Source organism: Osmia bicornis, chromosome 14, assembly GCF_907164935.1.
Source record: "Osmia bicornis bicornis chromosome 14, iOsmBic2.1, whole genome shotgun sequence".
Taxonomy (NCBI): domain Eukaryota; kingdom Metazoa; phylum Arthropoda; class Insecta; order Hymenoptera; family Megachilidae; genus Osmia; species Osmia bicornis.
The window spans coordinates 5,477,564-5,490,379 of NC_060229.1; the positions used below are offsets into that span (position 1 = coordinate 5,477,564).

General features: G+C 39.5%; 1 protein-coding gene across 4 annotated transcripts in view; it reads right to left on the reverse strand.

Annotated features, from left to right (window-relative positions):
* LOC114875900 (putative polypeptide N-acetylgalactosaminyltransferase 9) overlaps positions 1-12,339 on the reverse strand; it is a 183,463-nt gene extending 171,124 nt beyond the window's left edge. For all 4 annotated transcript variants that reach the window (XM_029186731.2, XM_029186728.2, XM_029186730.2 and 1 more), the window contains exon 1: positions 11,833-12,339. The gene's annotated coding sequence lies outside the window, so the exon portion shown is untranslated. The remainder of the gene's footprint in view (positions 1-11,832) is intronic.
* Between the last annotated feature and the right edge of the window lie 477 nt (positions 12,340-12,816).

A 12,816-nucleotide genomic window follows, 5' to 3' on the forward strand; every position in this document is an offset into this window, starting at 1 on the left:
CCTTGCCAAAGGTTGCTCTACCTTGTTTGGGTCTCTTCAACATTTCCAGAACCGGTAAATCCTCGAGAACCAAACTACGTATGTTCCGTTCGGCTCTAATAAAACGTATATGGATACTTGTACTCGGGTGGATGCTGTTGCGACCATCGTACATATACAGGGATAGAAATTACATGGAATCTGACGTACGACATACTTACGATCAGAGAATGCCATTCGGTTGCATAAAATTCACCATCTTTGTTTCGTTCTCTTGGAAAATAACAGTCTAATGAGCTGCGGATGCTTATGCAAATGTATAGAAGAAAAAAAATGAAAAAGAAATGTAAAATTGCAAGAGTCATGTAAAGAAAATTACTGGTGCAAATAATCATTTTAGAATCCACCGAGGAAATTTTGTAAAAGATTTTCGCTGTTTACCTTCCAAATTTGCACTATCGTTGATTTCAATTATCTCGTGCATTATTCAAATTTATCTCGAGCACAGGAAAGTCGCTAATTATCCTGGTGATTTCGATAAAACCTTTTTAACGAGTTTCTCGGCCAGCATACGATATTAGCCACAGATATTCATATACATACGATATTTGTGTGCCCATGCAAATATTAACATCGATAACGTTAAAACGGTTTACCTCTTGTTTATCCGCAAATACGAATTATCGCAGACAAACGTAGCGAGGCTAAATTATTTTGCACCCCTGGATTGTAATATAACGTTAGATTAGAATCTAACGATAACACGGTTCAAAAAGAAATTCATTAACGTTACCGTTAGCACGTTTCGTCGGAAACAATTTAATTAACATTTTGATGGCAATTACTAATGTAATTAAATGTTTCTACGTTGATAAAAGAAAGAAAAAGAACAATGGCGTGAAATGTTAAGCATCATAATTAGGAATATCTGATAGTGTTAACATAATTTATTTTAGATCTGTTTGCAGATGTTCAAATGATTATTGGAATAATATACTCAATTTATATTTGAACGAAGACTCACGTAGGTGAGGTGAAACATGTTGAAAACTGTATCTTTACAGCCGATACGGTCGATAACCTACTTACGGAAGCGTAACGCCAACTCGTAAAACAGATTCGATTCATGCCACGTAGAAATTCAAACAGTATATTAATCATAACAGGCATATAATCATTGTTCCATGAATGTAATTACAGTATCTCTACTCTTCTCAAAAAAAGACCCGAGTAACTAGTTATTTTAAACAGACTTCAGAGAAGAGGATAATATCACAGATCTACCTGCATTGTAAAAATTAAAAGCAGCTTGGAAATATAAATCTGACGAACCGTATGATCAACTTTCCTTTGTGAGTCTCCAATCCGAGACAGTGAAATCAAGATTTCCTCTTTAATCTGCACAATGCACCAGCAATATCTTATCACTTTCATCCGCGACGCGGTTCAGACATCCACTGGAAGTATCTCCTCATTAAACATGCGCCACGCGTCTCCCACACGTAGCTTCGTTCACCTGAATTATCCAGAAACACGTTATTCCCCGAGTACTTGGCGCGGTCGAGTCATTAAAAACGTAAAAACTCGTCCCGATGCATCGAGCTCGCTGTTTCATCAAGCCGGCAGCAATATTGTTTAACGAGGAACGCGTGCATGCCGCGGGACTATTATATTATCGACGCCGAAAATCTCGATAATAAATCCCCCCGAGCTTTTATTCAGCGGGGCTGAAATTCATACGGGAACAGGGAACGAACGATGTTGCAGAGTTCGGTTAAAACGACGCGGTTACAATTACAAAACGGAGTCGCGACGCGTGTAATCACGAGGTACGCTGCACGCACGGTTCGAAAGAGGGAAAACGACGAGCACAGACAATTTATTTCGTTGATATCTGGCGGAAATCCGACGTGAAACGATCACGGATACGTCATCGGGTTCGTTCGATTTCTCAATTTCCGTCGGGTTGAAATAAAAAATGAATTTTCTTTTTAAACGAAATGTAACTCCGGTTAGATCGACACGGTTTACGGTAAATATTGTATGGAAAGCGTTTCAGAGACACGAAATATGTATTAAGGTGAAAAACGGGGCTTAAGCAAGCGGTAGCCAGATATTACGTGACTGGTTTTACTTTTCTGCCGGTGGCTTTATTTCCTTCGTGTTGGAGATCGCGTTTTACATGTGACCACAGCTAGTATTTACTCCTTTCCACGCACCCGTTTTACACCGACCCGAATGAATTTCAACGCAACGTGAAATTATCCGTGGCTTCACGTGACGTTTACGATCACGAAACTTTGCGCCGATAAAATATTCCTTTCCCTTTTCTACGGATCCAGTTCTGCCTCGATACCATTTTTATTTCAACTGTATCGCGGCATATCTTAATGATCCGGCGGGAAATTACCATTAAATTTAGCGTATTAACAGGGAAATCCGCAATAACATCCAGCTAATATCACGTTTCCGTTCGTTTCTATAATTGCACGTTTTGCATAATCCTTGATTGTTTGGTTCCGAACGAAGAGTAATTTTATTTACAAATATTTTATATACAGTGGGTCGAAAAAGTATTCGGACACCGTTTAAAACAGAATACCTCCTAACACTAGGTTTACGGACACCCGTCAAATTGACGAGTAAAGGGGAAACCACGTATTTTCTTTTAAAAAAAATGATTAATTTAATTTAAAAACAATTACGAACTTAACGGACTCAATATAAGTTAATTAAATTTGATAGGATTGCATAAATGAAGTCCGAAATCCGGCAAAATGACGGGTCCCGTAAACCTAGTGTTAAAATTGGACCAAATGACTTAAGGTTTTTTCAGAAGTTATACAAATTTACTAAGATATGTGCTTTTGTCGTTTTAAAAAATTACAATTTGTTGAAGTCATGAAAGATAATAGTGAAGGGTAATTTTTCAACTTTTTTATGTGAGCCTATAAATGAATCTACGAAAGTTATGTGTGTAATTAAAATTTCATCTAAGAACGTATTCCGTAATTTGTATAACTTCTCAAAAAACCTCAAGTCATTTGATCCAATTTCAAAAAAGGTATTCTGCTCTAAATGGTATCCGAATACTTTTGCGGGCCACTATATTTCAAACATCTAAAAATTTCATGTCATCCGTTTCTGTTACTTGAAAAATTGATGAAATACACCAGAAGTAATAAATTTTTCATAAAGAACAAGAACCCCGTTTTTCGATAAAAACTTTGAGAATATCAAAGGATAACCGCGGTAAAAAGCTCTCGGCAACTCTGCGGAAGGATCTCTCCGATTTCCCTTTCAATTATTAACGCGTGAGTCGAGAGTAGTGCGGTTAAAGGGAAGAAATCGGAAAAATATTCCCTCGCGGTTCTTCGCGAAAGCGGCGTCCAGCTCGACAGTCTCAGCTTTTCGATTTCACCATGCTCGCATTCGATATGCGTGCATTTCCACATTTCCATAACCCCTTGTGGATGTTTCTGTCCCTGGAGCATCCATGTTGCTTGCTTTCCTCGAAACGTCGGATATTCAATCGAGGCGTCAGCCCTCGGCACCCGCAATCCATCCTCCATCGCGATATTGTTGAAAATTTCAAGAAACTCTATGGATTTCAATGGAAGGCTCTTTAAAATTGAAACGAAGAAAGTAAACGACAAAGTAAAGTGCATCTTCCTGGTGCATCCGCGATAAAAATGCTCGATGCACCGAATTGAATTTCATTAAACCAGTTTTCATGAAATTTAATTAAATGAAATTCAATTAAACTTTTATTGACTTCATTAACTGTGACACAGCGCCACAGGAGGCTGCCTTAAATCCCCCACCTTTGAAAGAAACTGAAGCGACGGTATGAATTTTAATAAAAGATCACGTGAATAAAAACAACACGTAACTACCATTTTCCGGTGCATAAATGCACCGACAAAATACCTGAATGCAGAAAATGAATTTTATTAAACCAGCCACTTTTTCCTACCATCCAGGAAATCAAGAATTACAGCTCATCCTGATTAAGTCACTCCGTACGTTCGATCACTGATTGCATACCAATCATAATTTTTTAATTTCCTTTTAAATTTCTCTTACCAGTAGTATGATAACGAAATAAGAATCTAAAGAGGATTATCAAAACTTAATATCGGATGAAAGGAATAAATCAATCAAAAATAAATCACTGAACAGCCATCATAGATAAGCATCATTCCGATGCTCGCTTTGTGTTCTCACGGTTGCAACCGGTGCAGTTGCAGCATGATCGAATGTACGAAGTCATAACGCCGCGGGAGGATGCTGCCGAGATACACCGGATAGATTCACCGTAAAGAGAGGAAGAAGGTATCTCAACGAGAGATGGTAAAGGAGAGGAGAGAAAGGGCCGATGGAGAGAAGCAAACCGACCTGTCTGAGTCAACCGGTCTAACCACATGTTTGCCTGCAAGTCGCTATGCAACCGGATGGGGTTCGCTCAGAACCGTAAGCAACCTCCGTTAAGCCGCATTTACACCGAAGAACAAATCGATCAGCACCGGCGTAGCTACGTGGAAAGCGATGTTTAGGCCTGCTTCGAATGAGCGACAACTGTCATGGTAATTTGTCGAAACCGAGTATCATCCTTTGGTGATTCAGCGATCTTCTCGATGACAAACGTAATTAACTGGTGTGAATTGCATTATTCGTATGAATTATGAATAAAATTTGGAAAATTTTTCATAGAGAATGTTTGATGAAATCGAAAGGAACTGGTGGAATGTTAAGTGATAAGGATTGCTAGTTTGAACCAAGCCTTATCCTGCGGATCGATGCGGAGCTGATGGGGCCGGAAACCGCGGACAAAGAGACCTTCTGTCCACCGCGAGCTGTTCGCATTTACGTTAATTAATGGGTCGTCGTAACTGATGCACGTGCGAGTCCGAGTGCAATGAATCCAGATAATCGAGATTGAAATTTTTGTTCGACAGCGATCGTGATATCCGTAATTAGGATTTGTCGTTTGATCGATGCGCCCTGTTAAGCTAATTTGAATACAATGCGCGTTGGTGATACGGGACAAAGTGAAACGCTTCGTTTAATTTTACAGTGTAATTATTCTGTTGTTTCTAGTAGGAAAAAGTGACTGGTAAATGAAAGTGATGAAAGACCCTGTTCTATATCCAAAATATTACTCGTTTGTTTATTTCATTAGAGTATCTTACGTATCCAGTGCTCTTAATTAACCCCTTTAATAATTTTTTTTTAATGAAACTTTCTCTTACACTCTTGTTTCTCCCTCTTTAGAATGTAAAGTTGTTTACCTAGCTCTCGAAGCTTTCCAATTAGCGAATGTACTTATGTTTTTTATTTCTACCAGTTGCATTTTATTTCTTCGCTTTGCAACCAAACAATACTGCAGTTACATACAATAATTGTGTTAATTGAAGCACTTTACAAATACAGAGACGAGCGATTGCTTTCGGTATTTCAACATAGACTCTTCAAAAATTATTATACAAACAATTTAAGTTAAGAAACAAGATTGCAAAATGTAGAATAATCTTTTAGCCATATTTTTATATAAATACTTCACTACTTTATTTCCCATAATTCTCCCATAATTTTATCTCCCAGTTTATTTCCATAAACTCGATGACAATTTCCTCAAATATGTTAAAAATAACAAAGGAATCGCGGCTCTAATCCAAGCACAAATAGCCCGAGGATATATCAAATTTGAAATCGTTTTTGAATCAGTCGGTGTACGTTCGACATTGCTCTTCGAGCGGATTCCTCGTATTTCTTTTGAATATCGAGAAAAATGAGAAAAAACGGGCGAGCCAAGTAAATGGAGCTTCGTATAACCAACCATTTCGTTCAGGCTTCTAATAATTCCATGAGCAATATATCCAGAGGGGACATCGAAACAGCGCGAGATGTCTGCTTGGGCAAATATCTAGTGGTTCGATCGGACGGTAAAAAGGACGGTTCGATCAGGAGGCGTGGGGAAACAGCGAATTACAGCTATCCGACCCGAACCCGACTGACAGAACGTGTGTGCGTGCACATGCAACGGTATGTATTTACGGTATGCCATTTAAAATTTAAATCTTCTGCCTGACGCACTCTATATATTACGGATGCTCTTTTTCCCCACTGGCCGGTCATATCTCCCGGGACAGGAAAATCATTTTCAGGATAAAAAAGATAGAACGGTTCATTAGAGCTTTTATTATTAATTACGTTTCATTTCTATTATCGTGTTTCAAAAGTAATATTTGCAATAAGGCGATATTAAAACTTCGAAGTGTAACAGCATAAAAGTGTCGTAAAATTATAATTACATAATATCAATTTAAAGCTTAAAGTTTCGAAGTTTATTACATAAACGGCTGGTGGAGAAGTTCACGAAAGACGTTCGGGTTCGTTTAATCGTCGCGTTGAAGAAAAGTGCAACGAATTCGTGGAAACCTCAGCCCCGATATCAGGAGAAACTGCAACGAGCAGGTGGACACGTACGGACGAAAATAAGGGAAAACGAGGTGGCTACAGCTCGCTAGAGAGCTTTGAAATCTCGACCGTCCACCAGACACGTCGCTTAAAATTTGTAGCACGAGCTTGGAAAAAATCCAAAGACGAACGTGATGGTAGGGATGGGTTGTCGAAGAAAGAGGAACGGACGAGGACAGTTCAACTACAACAGGGATTGGAATGCACGGAATAAATTTCGAGCCTCGAACGCCAGAGATTTAATTAAAGATGCATTGCGCTTCATTTCGAAAGTTGAATGGAACCAGTCGCTGGCCCGAGTCTGACCTCCTTGATTACATCGAAACCGTCCTACTCGTCTTTTTATCCGACCAAACAAACCCGCCCCTTCAATCCATACGTACGTTGATAGAAATATTAATTGAACTTTTTCTGATGTCTCATTTAACAGTGAATTGCTTTATCGAGTTTCTACTTGTTCGCGCAAAAAACACTTCTATACGATTTTGCAGTCCACCGAATGACCATTTATCAGGTACTGATTAAAAATTTTACGTTTAGCATTTTCAAAAAATCGATTTTCCAAAAATGATATTTTTTGAAAACTAGCGTTTAGAAGAATATTCTTTGAAAGTTTAAAGACAATCCTGCTTAATCGAAGAATTTAGGTTTTGAATACGTAGTTCTTTTTTTTATTGATAAGAAAAGAACAACTTTGTGAGGTAAAAATCGAAACTATTGCTTTAATGAGCTGCCATTTTATTTCTAATCAATATTTTCCAGAACCGAACGATTAAGCACTAGTCATTGTTATATACTAATGAAATCTTTTGGAATTTTTGATTTTATATAAGTTTCTGTTCAGTTATGCTGCTCGCCGCAAAACTTTTCTAAAACACGTCTCCGGAGATCCGCCATTAATTCGCGATGAATAAATATCGATATACAATTCCATTTCGTCAAAAAAAAGTTTTCAAGAATCGCTTTTTTTGCAGCCTTCTAAACGTATACCTCTTAAGTTTTAATTTGATGCTTCGTAAGTGGTATTTTGTGCTACTTTTATGTCATGAAATCTTATTTGACAGGTAACAATCTATCAATAACACTGAATCTGAAACGTCAATAAAAATCGCATCAGGGATGTCATCGTTGCTCGATACATCAAAAACTAATTCGATGAACGTGTCAGGCTGCATCTATCATCATCGGTGAAATGCGTGTGCTTTCAGCGATATTCGCGATTCTTTTAAACCCGTAACGCGGACAGATCCACTTGAATTAATTAAATGGTCGCATGGTCCATTTGAACGCAGCCAAAGAAAGAAACACATGCAACGAGGGCAGGCCAGACAGACAAACAGGCAGAGCGGAGATTATTCAACCGTGTCATTTTTTATCGCAAATCGAATCCATCCGTTGCAAATATTTTTTTATTTTTTTCCCCCCCGTGAAATGCTTGACGAATGTTTGCTCCCGGCGTGTTTTCACTGAAAAAATTTCGACCGTGGAAAATTGCTAACGGTGCGTTCCAATGAAATCATCGCCGAATTTCAATTGTATATTTATCGAAAGTTTAAGCCCCGTCAATTAAAACGTTTCGCGTTAATAAAAACTCGTTAACGCTAGGAGCGAGAAAGAATCGAAATGCGAAAAATACGATTAATTCGTAATTCGGATGGAAAATAAATTTTGAAATATTTTAAGAAATCGTCGATCCCTTTTGAAATTATCTTAATTATGAGAAAATTCTGAGAAAAGTATCGCTGGCCACGTTCACTGTAATCGCGTTTATTAATTTCCCATGTCCAAGTCCGCAAGAAAAACATCAATCAAAAGCACAAATTAATATGCCACGATCTAAATGGAGTGGAAGTAATCTGCGACGCTGGCGTCCCTACACCGACTTTAATGAATTGTGGACCGTTCAGGTGAATCAATCTTGTTGCACCATAGACGACCGTGTATTTTTTTTTTCTACGGGGAAGTTATTAAGCCTAAGGTATTCAAAGTACCACGATAACAGCTAATGGTACAGGATAAATGAACAACCAGCTAACATCGAGCTATTTACATATTTCAAAGTGCAAGCAAACTATTATACTTCGAAAAGAGTACGCTTCGCAGTATAATTTAGATTAGATTAAACACGCATGTTGAGTCATTATGTGACCAAAATTTCAATGAAACAGCAAATTTTTATCTTTCTACATAATTCAAGTTTTTTCTTCATTTTTACTTGAAATTTAATTCAAGATATAACCGGGCTAAATTTTGTGAAAAATGAATTATATTATAAAATTTAATATTGAACAAGATGGTGCCATACATTCAGCCAACAGTGCATACTTTCGAATAAAGTAATTTCAAGAAAGCAGAATATGCAGACACTGTACATCATGCCACGCACAGAATGAAAGCAAAAGGAAAGCTAGAAGGATGGAAAGAGAAGGAAAAAAATGCAAGGAAAGACCGAGATAAATTACCATATAATTACGATGTCGTTGCATGCTGCGACAAGAACTATGACCGGTTAACAGGCGAAGTTTTATAATCATGTGCAGTTAAAAAAAAAAACCGAGGATACCGTAATATTGATAATAGTATGTACACACTGTTAAACGTCACATGCACGTATTCAAGCATACGCGTAGACGTTTTACATGGATGTAATCATCGTGCAGATCGTACGATTCGTAGTACAAGCGGTTCGTTCATAATTTTCCATTGAATCAGAATCGGCCAATACCAGGAAACGGTATTACCGTAGCTCCTGGCTACTAGTTATCGCTTGATTGGCGTTTAATCGTCGAATTAAAGCAACTTAAAATGTTGCCCGATAACAGGATCATTATCGAAATTCCTATCATACGAACGTATCATTAGTCGAATGATCCTTCTTACAACCTGACGGTTCCCTGTACTTTTGAAACGGAAACACCGCGTCCATTTGATTATACCGGTATAATCGTATAGCAAGCTCGGTAGAATTCAACACGAATTTAACTGCGTGACCAGGCTGCATGAAAACGTTTCGTTCGCGATACGAGGGCTATCATCCGAATTCCTATCATCTGAATACCAGCCTGTACGCTGTTATCTAAACACTCCATTTTCTGTGTTCTCCGTTTTCGAAACAAGCCCGAGACGAATTTTTCGTACAAACGGCAAAGCGATCGTGTGGTACCACCGAGCCTAACGTATATGTATCCATCTAACGAAGTCGTGAAAAGAAACAACTGGGCAAATATGAGTACAAGGGAGGCCAGACGCGGTCTAATACATTCTCCGATCACGTCGGCGACTTGACGCGAAATGAATTCAAATCGTCAAGCAAATAACACGGTCCAACGCGATGGAGTAACGTTATATCAACAAGAACAGAGCCGATGGTGGAAACGGCAGTAGAAAACGCGTTATAAAACGAGCAGAATATCATTTCCTGCCGATTACCCGGGCTGCTTTTAATCGCCTTTATCGACGCCATATTAGCAAGTCTGAAATCTCGAGTGAGACAGACCGGTGCGAATTTCGTGGCGGAACGAGCCAGCAACGCGTTTAAAATGCTAAAACGAACCGCGCGAATATCAACAGACCAGAAGCGACCCGGACTACGGCTACGAAGGCTCGTTACAGGATACGCGAGACCCGTGTAATCACCGGCTCTTCGCTTACATTCGAACGATCCACCGTTTGTCACCGGATACCTGAAACGTTCCTACGATCCATTCGAATTTCCAACAGTTATCAGGATGACCATCGGCGACCGTGTTAAGAATCGCGTATTGATTTTTCGTCAAATGAAATCGTCGGAAAATTTAGTGGTTGGATAAATGGAATAATCGGGGCATGTTACATACAGGGAGGCTTTAGCTTCTGTGCTCCATTTCTCTGCCGGTTCATAATATTAATAAAAAACAATAGGGCTGTGTTTCCGAATGGCCCCCCCAAAATTGAGAACTCAGGTTCGGTATTAACCTAAATTGACTACAAGAAACTGATTAAAGTTGGTTTCAGAGCTGGATGTAAGGTTGGGTTAGGTTCCGTGTATGCGCAGTATCGAATAGCGCATGCTCAGTATCGAATAGCGCATGCGCAGTACCGAATAGCGCATACGTCCCAAAATTGTACAAAAATTTCTTACCACGATATCTCAAAAACGGTAAGAGATTCTTGTAGTCAATTTAGGTTATATACCTAACCTGAGTTCTCAATTTTGGGGGGGCCATTCTGAAATTTATTCAAAAATGGATCCCACTCCTCTCATAAAAAATAACTTAAGCATCCCTTTGGAAAACCCTTGGAAAAACGAGTGACCAGTTGCGGCTAATATTCCCCTGCATGTTTGTACATCCCCTGCGAATCGAGTCCCATTGAGAAAGCAGAGATCAAAGTCGCGACATCTTCTTGCAAGTGCACCTGTTTATGTAGGTCGCGCGTAGCGTGCCTCGTTCAAGTGGTAACTGGGTTATTCGCCAGGCACACGGGTTGTTCGTCGCAGTTGATCAAGCTTTTAATCAAACGAAACGACAGAGCTTGAACGAAACTTCGACTTGATCAGTTAGACCATAACCTTGCCGAAGAGATTGTATGTATGTACGATGTATGTTCCGGCTGTCTACTGATTGCGAGCCACGAGTATCTTACCCTGCTTTCATGTACGTGTGTAGTTACACAAACGAGACATAAACAAATTGTTGGACGACGATAACTGCGGTCACATTGTCCGTGGACCGGAGCCGATAAACGCTCACCGTGAAATCGTGTTGTATTTAAACGAAGACCACCGCGTTGCATTCCCTCCAAAGACGCTCCGATTCGAACGTAAACAATTAACACGTTGGAACTTTAAATTACAAGGGAATAGTAATATACGTAGAAAAATTACCAGTTTTCAAATTGGAGTTAATGTATGAATTGAGTGTTAAATAAAAATTAATATCTAAATTTAAGTTTTCAGTTTGCTACCATACATTAGTGTAATATTAACACTATTCAAAATAATATTTCTATATTATTTATAATATTAAGCATACTTCATACTAGTTTTATCTGACAGATAATTGAAAACAGAAATTTAGAAAATGATAGAAATTCAAAAAAATCAAAAATATGTAAATAACAGGCTACTAGCTATACCTCGAGTATGAGTCGTGTTACTCATATTTGCACCGTACTCTATAGCACGAATATATCTGGATGTCATGTGACAAGAGGTTAATACACGCAACCTAGATTCATTTTCAAAGTCTTTTAAATGAAACATCGCACCGGTACCAGAAGTACCAAAAAATGCACCCTTACCTAATACAATTAATTGCAATACGGAGTGATTAAAGATTAAAATGTAAATGTTAAGACCGGTATAGACGGTGGTAAGAAGCAAAATCGACTTACCTAAGAAGTAATCGGCCAAGGGGAACGTCCTCGCTGCAATCTCGACGGCAACGCTTCCGCCGTGGCATCCAACACACTCTGCACACTGGACACACGCGAGCGGAAACGTCGTTGGCGAACGAGCACGACACGAACGAACGCACAACAGGGTGAGCTTCGGTGCTCGTTAGCACGGCACAACGGAAAAACGCACGGGAACGCGAGCGAACCGATTGAACGTAGGAGAAGCGTCGTTGACAGATGACAAGTCCGCGTAACGAGGCGAAATAACGATACGAGACCTCGCGATACTTTCGATACTCGCACGCCGAGAGACCGGCTTCGACTGTCGAGCGACGCTTGATTCCGCCTGCTGGCCGCCGCTACTGTCAACGACACGCGGACTCCGCACCCTCTTCGTCCCTCCTCACGGCTCCTCCATCGGAGTGCGACTACGATATCTCTCCCTTTCGACCGACGCATCCCCACTCCGCGACTCGACGTCACGATCAAACGCGAACCCTCGCGAACGCTTCCGAATCGATCGCCGCGCATGCGCCCGAGACCGAATGCGTTCGCACCGCGAATTTCATTTTAAACGCTTTAACCCTTTCGTGACCGAGTTAATTTTTTTTACGAATGTGCAGTTGATCTACAAGTCATCGCCTTCTTAACCAGGCGATTTAAAAATAGTATTACTTTCTTGTTAAGCGGTAAAAGTGCCGAGTGTGCTGATGGTTTTTAAATAGTACTTTTCTTTTGTACTTTGATGATATGTTTCAGCTGACGTTATCTGTAACAGAAATGAAATTAAAATTGTTATTTGATTGCAATGTATTTTTTTCTTTTTTGGGTTAATGAATACCAGCGGAGGTGGAAAGGATAAATATCGCTAGTCATCAACAATACCCTTCAAACCCATCGTCAAACAAATCAAATTGAACCGTAAAATCCTCGTTGACAAATTTACCCTCATCCAGTCTTTGTGCCTGTGTTAATACAAAA